Genomic DNA, 7,146 nt, shown 5'->3' with positions numbered 1-7,146 from the left:
GCACAGAATCTGGGCTTCTGGCTCCAGCTGCCTACTCTGCCCTCTTAGGTGTTTAGGACTATCTTAGTTTTTAAACACTTTCACACAATTCATCTGGAAAATTATTTCTGAGTCATTGAGGTCTTAATCAAAAGGTTGTCACACTTAGACACAACCCAAAGCATCTGCAAAGGATGGAACAGGAGAATTGCAGCCTATTCTAGGGTCCTGGGACAGGCCTTGGAGGCACCAGGACATCAAAGACAGTACTATGACCTTGGGATCAGTGATGGTGAGGAGCTGGGACAACACGCATGGGTCCAATATCAGACCAGAGAGTCACACAAATCTGATGTCAAAAGAAGAACAAAGGGAGGAGCCCTCGTCTTCTTGTAAGTAATTACAAGTGAAAGTCGAGATTATCAATCAGGATCTTTCCTTTCTTAAGTTTTAACAAAATGCTAGGCATTTTGTGCCAAGCTCTTTCAGTCAAATATAACTATCTTTATTCAATAGAGGAAGAGCCCACAGGCTGTGTGTGAAAGGCTTTTCTTTTTCCTTTTTTGTGACTGTTAATTTTAATATAATTTCAAGCTTTCAAAAACTGTCCAAAAACTCTAGAATACTTAGATTTTGCAATTATCAACATTCTTCCCACATTTACTTTGTCATTTCTGTCTGATGGATACTTTTCAAAAAAATAGAACCACCTTTGCACAATGGCAGTATCAGCCAATGAGGTTTATCCGAGGTGTGATTATCGCTAATTAAAAACAAAAATAGAATCACTTGAGAGTAAATTGCACCATCTGACTCTTCAACCCTAAATACTTCAGCCTGAGTTTTCTGCGAAAAGGACTTTCTTTTACATAACTTTAATGCAATTATCAAAATCAGGAAACAATGCTGACTTAATGCTTTTATATAATGCTCAGTCCATTCAAGTTTCTCTAGATGACCGAATCATGTCCTTCACAGCCATCTCCCTACACAGGGCAGGGGCTAATACAGGACCATGTGTTATTCTTCATCACCTACTCCGCCCTCTTGGTGATGTCACCCTGAAATATTAATCCATCATGTCTCTTCGCCTCCCTTCACCTGGGTTAGTTTTACTGTCATTCTTTGGTTTTTCATGTCCTTGCTCTTAGAGGCATGCAGGCCAATTATTTTGGAAAATGTCCCCCAAGGTGACTTTTTCACTGATAATGCCATTCAGGTTATATGTTGCGGCAGGAAGACCACAGGAGAGATTTATGTCTCATCATGGTGTGATTGATGTTGAATTGCCTGATGTTGGGGATGTTAATTTTGTCAACTGGCTAAGGTACAGTGTGCCAGGACTCTCCATGGTACAGCTGTTTTCCCTTGTAACTAGTATGACGGGAGATGTCTGATACTGTAAATATCCTCATTCTCATCAAAATGTCACCCATTTTTAGCATTCATTTATGATTTTTCCTGAATCAATAATAATTAATGTTTGAAAGTAATATTACCTTAATGCTTACAGAATGGTGATTTTTCTAATTCTGTCATTCCATCTGCATTTATTAGTTGGCATTTTACTGTAAGAAATTACTTTCCCTTCCACTTGTGGATTGATTTATTTGTTTACTCATTCATTCATTTGTACCAGTTTGGACCCATAGATTCTTATTTTACTCATTGGATTACAATGCCTTGCTACCATTATTTATTTTGATGTTCAGATTATTACAGATACAGCCCATCTCCACCTCTTCAAGCTGGCTTCTGTGTCCTTTTAACATGTTTCATCTGGGAACATGCATCTTTGAACACTTCCTTATGTTTTGACATAATGAGATGCTCCAGTCTTGTCTTGTACTTTTTCGTACAAGCCCTGAAAGCAGTCATTCAGCCACTCTCCAAAAAGCTCTGGTTCTTTTTAGTAACCAAGATCTGGATAAATGTGCTGTGCCTTTGCTTTTTCTAGGTCATGTCATAGTAATACATGGATAATAATAGAATATATGTATGTATATAAGTATGTGTGTATATATTTGCATGTATTCATATCTCTGTGGATCACCAATCTTTCCATTCCAGTCTACCTTTCTTAGCCTTTTTCCATTCATTATTTGTGACTATATATTCATTCCTTTGCTCAATCCTACAATACATACAATATTGCTATATCCATACTTCTGGGAAAATACTTTCTAAGTGAGTTCAATATTTCTCTGCAGCTCTTTTTGCCCTAAGTGAAGATACATAGTCAAAGTGCTATTTTCAAGAGTTCCTTGGGTATTCTTTTCTCCTCTGTATGGTTATTTTACTCATTGGATACAGATTTGATTTACTTCTGTTTGTATCCCCCCTCCTTCATGACTTACAGGTGCCTCAACCACTTAACTATTGCTATAATTCTTGTTCAGGTGTGGATCCAGGAAGTAAAGGGGCTTTTGGAACGTCCATTTTTTTTTCTTATAACAGCACATATTTTTATCCTGATTTACATTTCTGGAGGAATTTTCCAATCATTGTTTCCTAGTATGACTACCACAGAGCCTCTCCTCTTTTTCCAAACTTAAGTCACCTTCCCCTACTTCCTGGCCCTTACCAACATTATTCTTCCCCTCAGACGTTCCTGTCTTTTTCCTCTTGGGCTCAGTACAAATCCTGCCTCTTCCATGATTCAGTTGGGGACCCTAGGAGAGCCAGACCCAGCCCACACAGGATAGGACTTCCAGGTGGGCACAGGGAGCCCCTGCAATGGAGTAACAAGCAATCTGGGTCACCTTCTGGCCACAGGGTACCCCTTGAGTTGCTCCCATGATTGTGGGTGTTCTGCTCCACTTCTGCTTTGGGGGAAATTAGAGACAGGAAGTTCCTGTGAAACCCACACATCATGCCAACTCTTCCTACTATATGAATAGAAGCTGAGGAACGGGCCCAACAGAGCCCTGGGATCATGGTCTAGAGCCAACCAGAATCCACTCACCCACACAAGTCAGGTATCTCTTCTACCAGCAGCCCCTGGCAGCCCAAACTCTAGAACACACTCACTCTGCTCCCCTCTGTCAACCCTACCTGGGGAATATAATCCTGAAGGGAGGATTTAAAGACGGACATCAAGTATTCACCTTGTAGTCAAAGAATAGCTTCATCATAGGGTCCCATTAAGCTCTCTTGTTTCTTAGGCACCACCTTGACTCTCAGGACTTTGGGAAAACTGTAGGGAATTCAGATTCCCCCTTTGCTTGGGCTATGAGCCACACAATCCCAAGACACTGACCACCATCTGGGGCTCGAGAGTTTTGCTGTTTGTCTTATCACTGAGCAACTCTGCCTGGTCTACCTACAGTCGCCCTTGCCGAGCCCCATACAGGCCTTTTTGGATCCATGGTCCACAGGGTAGATCTTTGAACTCCCTGTCAGGTCACCCCAGCCTGACACCATTGCAGAGACAGGCAGATGCTGCCTAGGGCTGATGGACACACTTTGGCATTCCAGGCAGTCTGTTTCCACTAGGGAACAGTGAGCGCACATTTAGTTCTTGTTACCAGGACACACCTCACTTTGCATGCACTTCTAATGAGGCAGCGCATCCATGCACACACACAAGCTGCTAAACTGCGGACACGCTGCAGCTTTCCAATGAGAGTGGATTTCAAGGCTGTATTTTTATAAGGAAGAAATGACATAAGCGTCTCTCTTTGTTATTTAAATTTAATGAAAATCAACTATAGATGGTGTGTAATTGAGCAAAGAATAGGGCCCAGAATATATTCTGAAATAACGGGAGCCCTTTATAAGGTTATATATGAAAAAAAAAAAAGTCAAAGAAAAGCAAAATCTCCGTGCAAAATAATGAACTATTTGAAGGAAGAAAAAAAAAAAGTGGGAGAGAAAGAATGAGGATCAGGCCAGGCAGGGAGAGTGTTCACAGAGCTGGATTTTGAGAAGTCACTCGGGAGTGGGATTTAGAGACAAAGGTGCACCTCATCCCTCTCTAGTTGGCCTGGCCTCAGACTCAGGCTCTACACAGTGCTCATCCAGAAACTAGCACGGGAGAATGAAATGGCAGGAGCCTTCCAAGGTGGCCGAGGTGACAGGCCTGGTGGGAGGACCAGAAGATTGAAGGGGCTGAGACTGTCTTCCCAATCCATGCTTGGTACTCTGAGCCTTGAGATTCCAGAAACTATGAGCTTTGGCAGCCAAGCAAGCAGGTGAGAAACCAGAGCTTCCTTGAGGGTCTGAATCAGGTAACCTGGGGAGTCTGAGGTCAGCAAATGGCCATTTTGTAGCTGTTATGGAAGGTACCTGTGCATACACATGCTCCTGAAGTCCTCTAACAAGCTCCCTTTCCAATACTGGCACAGGGAAGAATTGGCCCCAGGTATCCCACTCTGTATACCCACAGCACAGCTAGTCCTGATCTCCTCCCTCATGCCTGAGATTTTCCCTCCCCAAACCCCATTCTTCTATTTCCCCAACAGGGACAGTAATGTCTTCTGAAAGGGCTTCTGTGAGGACAAGAGAAAATACAGAGCACAGTACAGTACCAGCCACCTGGAAAGCCATTTCCCAAGCCTCTTCCCCACATTCCCTGCCTCCCCTGCACCCTGGAGTCTACCTACAGCTGGCTGGGTGCAGTCCCATGGACTGGCTTTGATGGACGCTCTCCAGCCTAGGGAGATGGCAACTCCAGAGAAGCCTCCAGAGCTCTGTCATTAAACTTATAGGGCAGAGAGGTGGGAACAGGAAAGGACACGTACCAAGGAACAGACCACATTGCTGCTATGGCTGCTGCCAGGGCTGCTGCTGTGATAGGATCAGCCAGGCCCTATGACATCTGCTCTCCACTCAGCTTCCAGAATGCCCCTGTGTATTCTCATTTATTTCTTGAGCACCAACTGTATGTGTGCTCAGTGGTGCCTGTTCCCAATATTCTCTTGGGAACAGTCCTATGAGAACTTGAACTCAAAGCTTCCCACCACTCTGTCCAAGAGTAAAATATTCCCTCAATTCCTAGCTCCTGTCCCCACCCCTCCTGATCTAATCATGGTCACACTGAGTTGCAAGGGCTTGATCTGTCTTCCCTCATTGCACTGGGAATGCTGAATACCGAGCACATGGCACCGACCCTGGTGCTCAACAAGTTCCCCATAAGTAAATGGTAAATGACTGGAGCACAGCAATAGCAGCTCTTGCTCTAACAGTGGGGTGCACTGTGGAGGACTGGAGTCGGCAGGTGGATGGATCTAGAGCCTAGAGGGTGTGGACAGGGAATGGGAACAATGCGCCATCTACTGGCATTTTGGTAGACTGTCAGGGAATGGCTAGGCCCAGGATCCATCCCTCTTTCCACGCCTGGGAAAGTCAGTGGATCTAGGAAGATCCCCGGGAGTCCATGCCACACTACTCCACACCCTGCCTCACCATCACAGTAAATATGGCTGCCTCCTTGAGAAGAGAAAGGTGAGTCCCAGCAAGTCCTATGATGAAAACAGCTAAGAGAATATCCAGGAAGACCTTCTCTTCCACCAATTTCACCAGGGAAGGAATTTTCTCATACTTCTTCCTTTATGGGAAGATTTAGCCAGGAGTCAAAAACTGCAGTTACTACAGAGCTGAGGAACCAGTAGGCTTTGGAGAGGTGCAGGGTCAGACAGACCCAGTGGAGATTTCAATTCTGTTGATGAATAGCTGTGTCACAGAGAGTAAATTACTTACCTTCCCTGACCCTTAGTTTTTCCATCCGTAAAAGGAACCCATGATAGTTCCTACCCTATGAGGATAGTACTATAAGAATAAGAAATCATATCTGTAACCCAGATACCGAGTCAGACACTAAAGGGTTGCGTCCCTTTAATGCCCAAGTTGCATGAGAGACCTGGCTTGTGTCATGGTCATGGGAGCCTGGCCTGCAGGTCCAGCCCTGATGGCTACTGTCCTCACAATCTCCTTCCTGACTCATGCACTCACTCTGGCCATCTGGCTGGTCTCTGGTCCATCTCATAGCAGACCATCTCAGGCCCATCTGTGCCACCTCCTGGACCTCCTAGCTTCAAATATAGCCCAGGCTTCAAATATAGCCGAGAGATTCAGAGAGGGAACCATGGAGCATGACAGCAACACTGCCCAGCCCTTGGGACAATGACTTTTAAAGTCCCAAATCCCCACCCCAGGGGAGCTGGCTAACACCTCCTCTAGGTGGGAGCTCTAGCCATGTCACCCCTGTTCCAATCCCAGGAGCATCTCCCTACGCTTGAGTGGTAAATCACTTCTTTCTTATTCCTGTAGGCACACTGGTGAGAGACACAGTTCTGCACCGAAGAAAGAGGGCCTTTGGCATGATTATATAAAACAAAGAGGGAAAAGTAGTGTTTTCATTTTTCCTGGAAACTCTCCATCCCAGAATAGCATCTTGACTTTTTCTGTGTAAAATCAAATTGCCGTTAGTTAAAAATTTGCCTTTTCAAAAAACGAAGGGTGGAATAAACAGAGGAGGAGCTCTGTCTCAAATTCAAATGACAATTGATAACATTTATTGGTCCAAGCTCCCACTATAAGCCCCTTGCCTATTTCATCCCCTTGAATCTTCACATCTACTTTGTAAGGAAGTCATGCTTTCCTCCATCCTACATAGGAGGACAAAAATATAAGGAGGTGATAGGACTCCCCCAAGTTTACATAGCGTCTCAATCCAGATTCAAAGCTTGTCTCACTTCTGAAAAACTTAAGAGGACAGCATTGCTCCGAGGTCAAAGCATGGGACCCGAAGTCCTCCCCTTCCCCGTCCACTTCTAGCCATTAAATTCCCAAACTGCTTGAATCCAGTGTCTTTTGGAACCCCCTGTTATAAGTGTGGCACTGAGTGCTCAGCAGCATGGCCAGAGCATGGGAGGTGCCAGAACAAGGGACGAGTGGACCAGCAAGACCTGTGGAAGGGCCTGGTGTAACAGGAGAGCCTCTCTTGTCACCCTTTACCTCTCTGAGAGGGATTCCTGAGCAAGGGGCTGTGGTCAGTCCTGCCTCATCTCAGGCGCAGTCCTCTACAGCTCACATCCCTTTATTGCTGACAGTCCCCCAATAGTTCCCTGCTGTGCTGGAATACAACCCAAACCCTTGCGTTCTACAAGGCCCCAAATGGCCTATATGCCTATAGACCTGCCCCTAGCTTTCTAGCCTTCTAGCCTT

At 45.0% G+C, this 7,146-nt stretch overlaps 1 pseudogene; it reads left to right on the top strand.

Annotated features, from left to right (window-relative positions):
* The first annotated feature begins 687 nt into the window (after window positions 1-687).
* Window positions 688-844, top strand: LOC117285420 (annotated as a pseudogene).
* The last annotated feature ends 6,302 nt before the right edge of the window (window positions 845-7,146 follow it).

This window comes from Fukomys damarensis, unplaced genomic scaffold, assembly GCF_012274545.1.
Source record: "Fukomys damarensis isolate Sample0158 unplaced genomic scaffold, DMR_v1.0_HiC HiC_scaffold_9, whole genome shotgun sequence".
In the NCBI taxonomy this organism is placed as follows: Eukaryota; Metazoa; Chordata; class Mammalia; order Rodentia; family Bathyergidae; genus Fukomys; species Fukomys damarensis.
The sequence above is the reverse complement of the archived record's forward strand: the minus strand, read 5'-3'. Positions and strand labels throughout refer to the sequence as shown.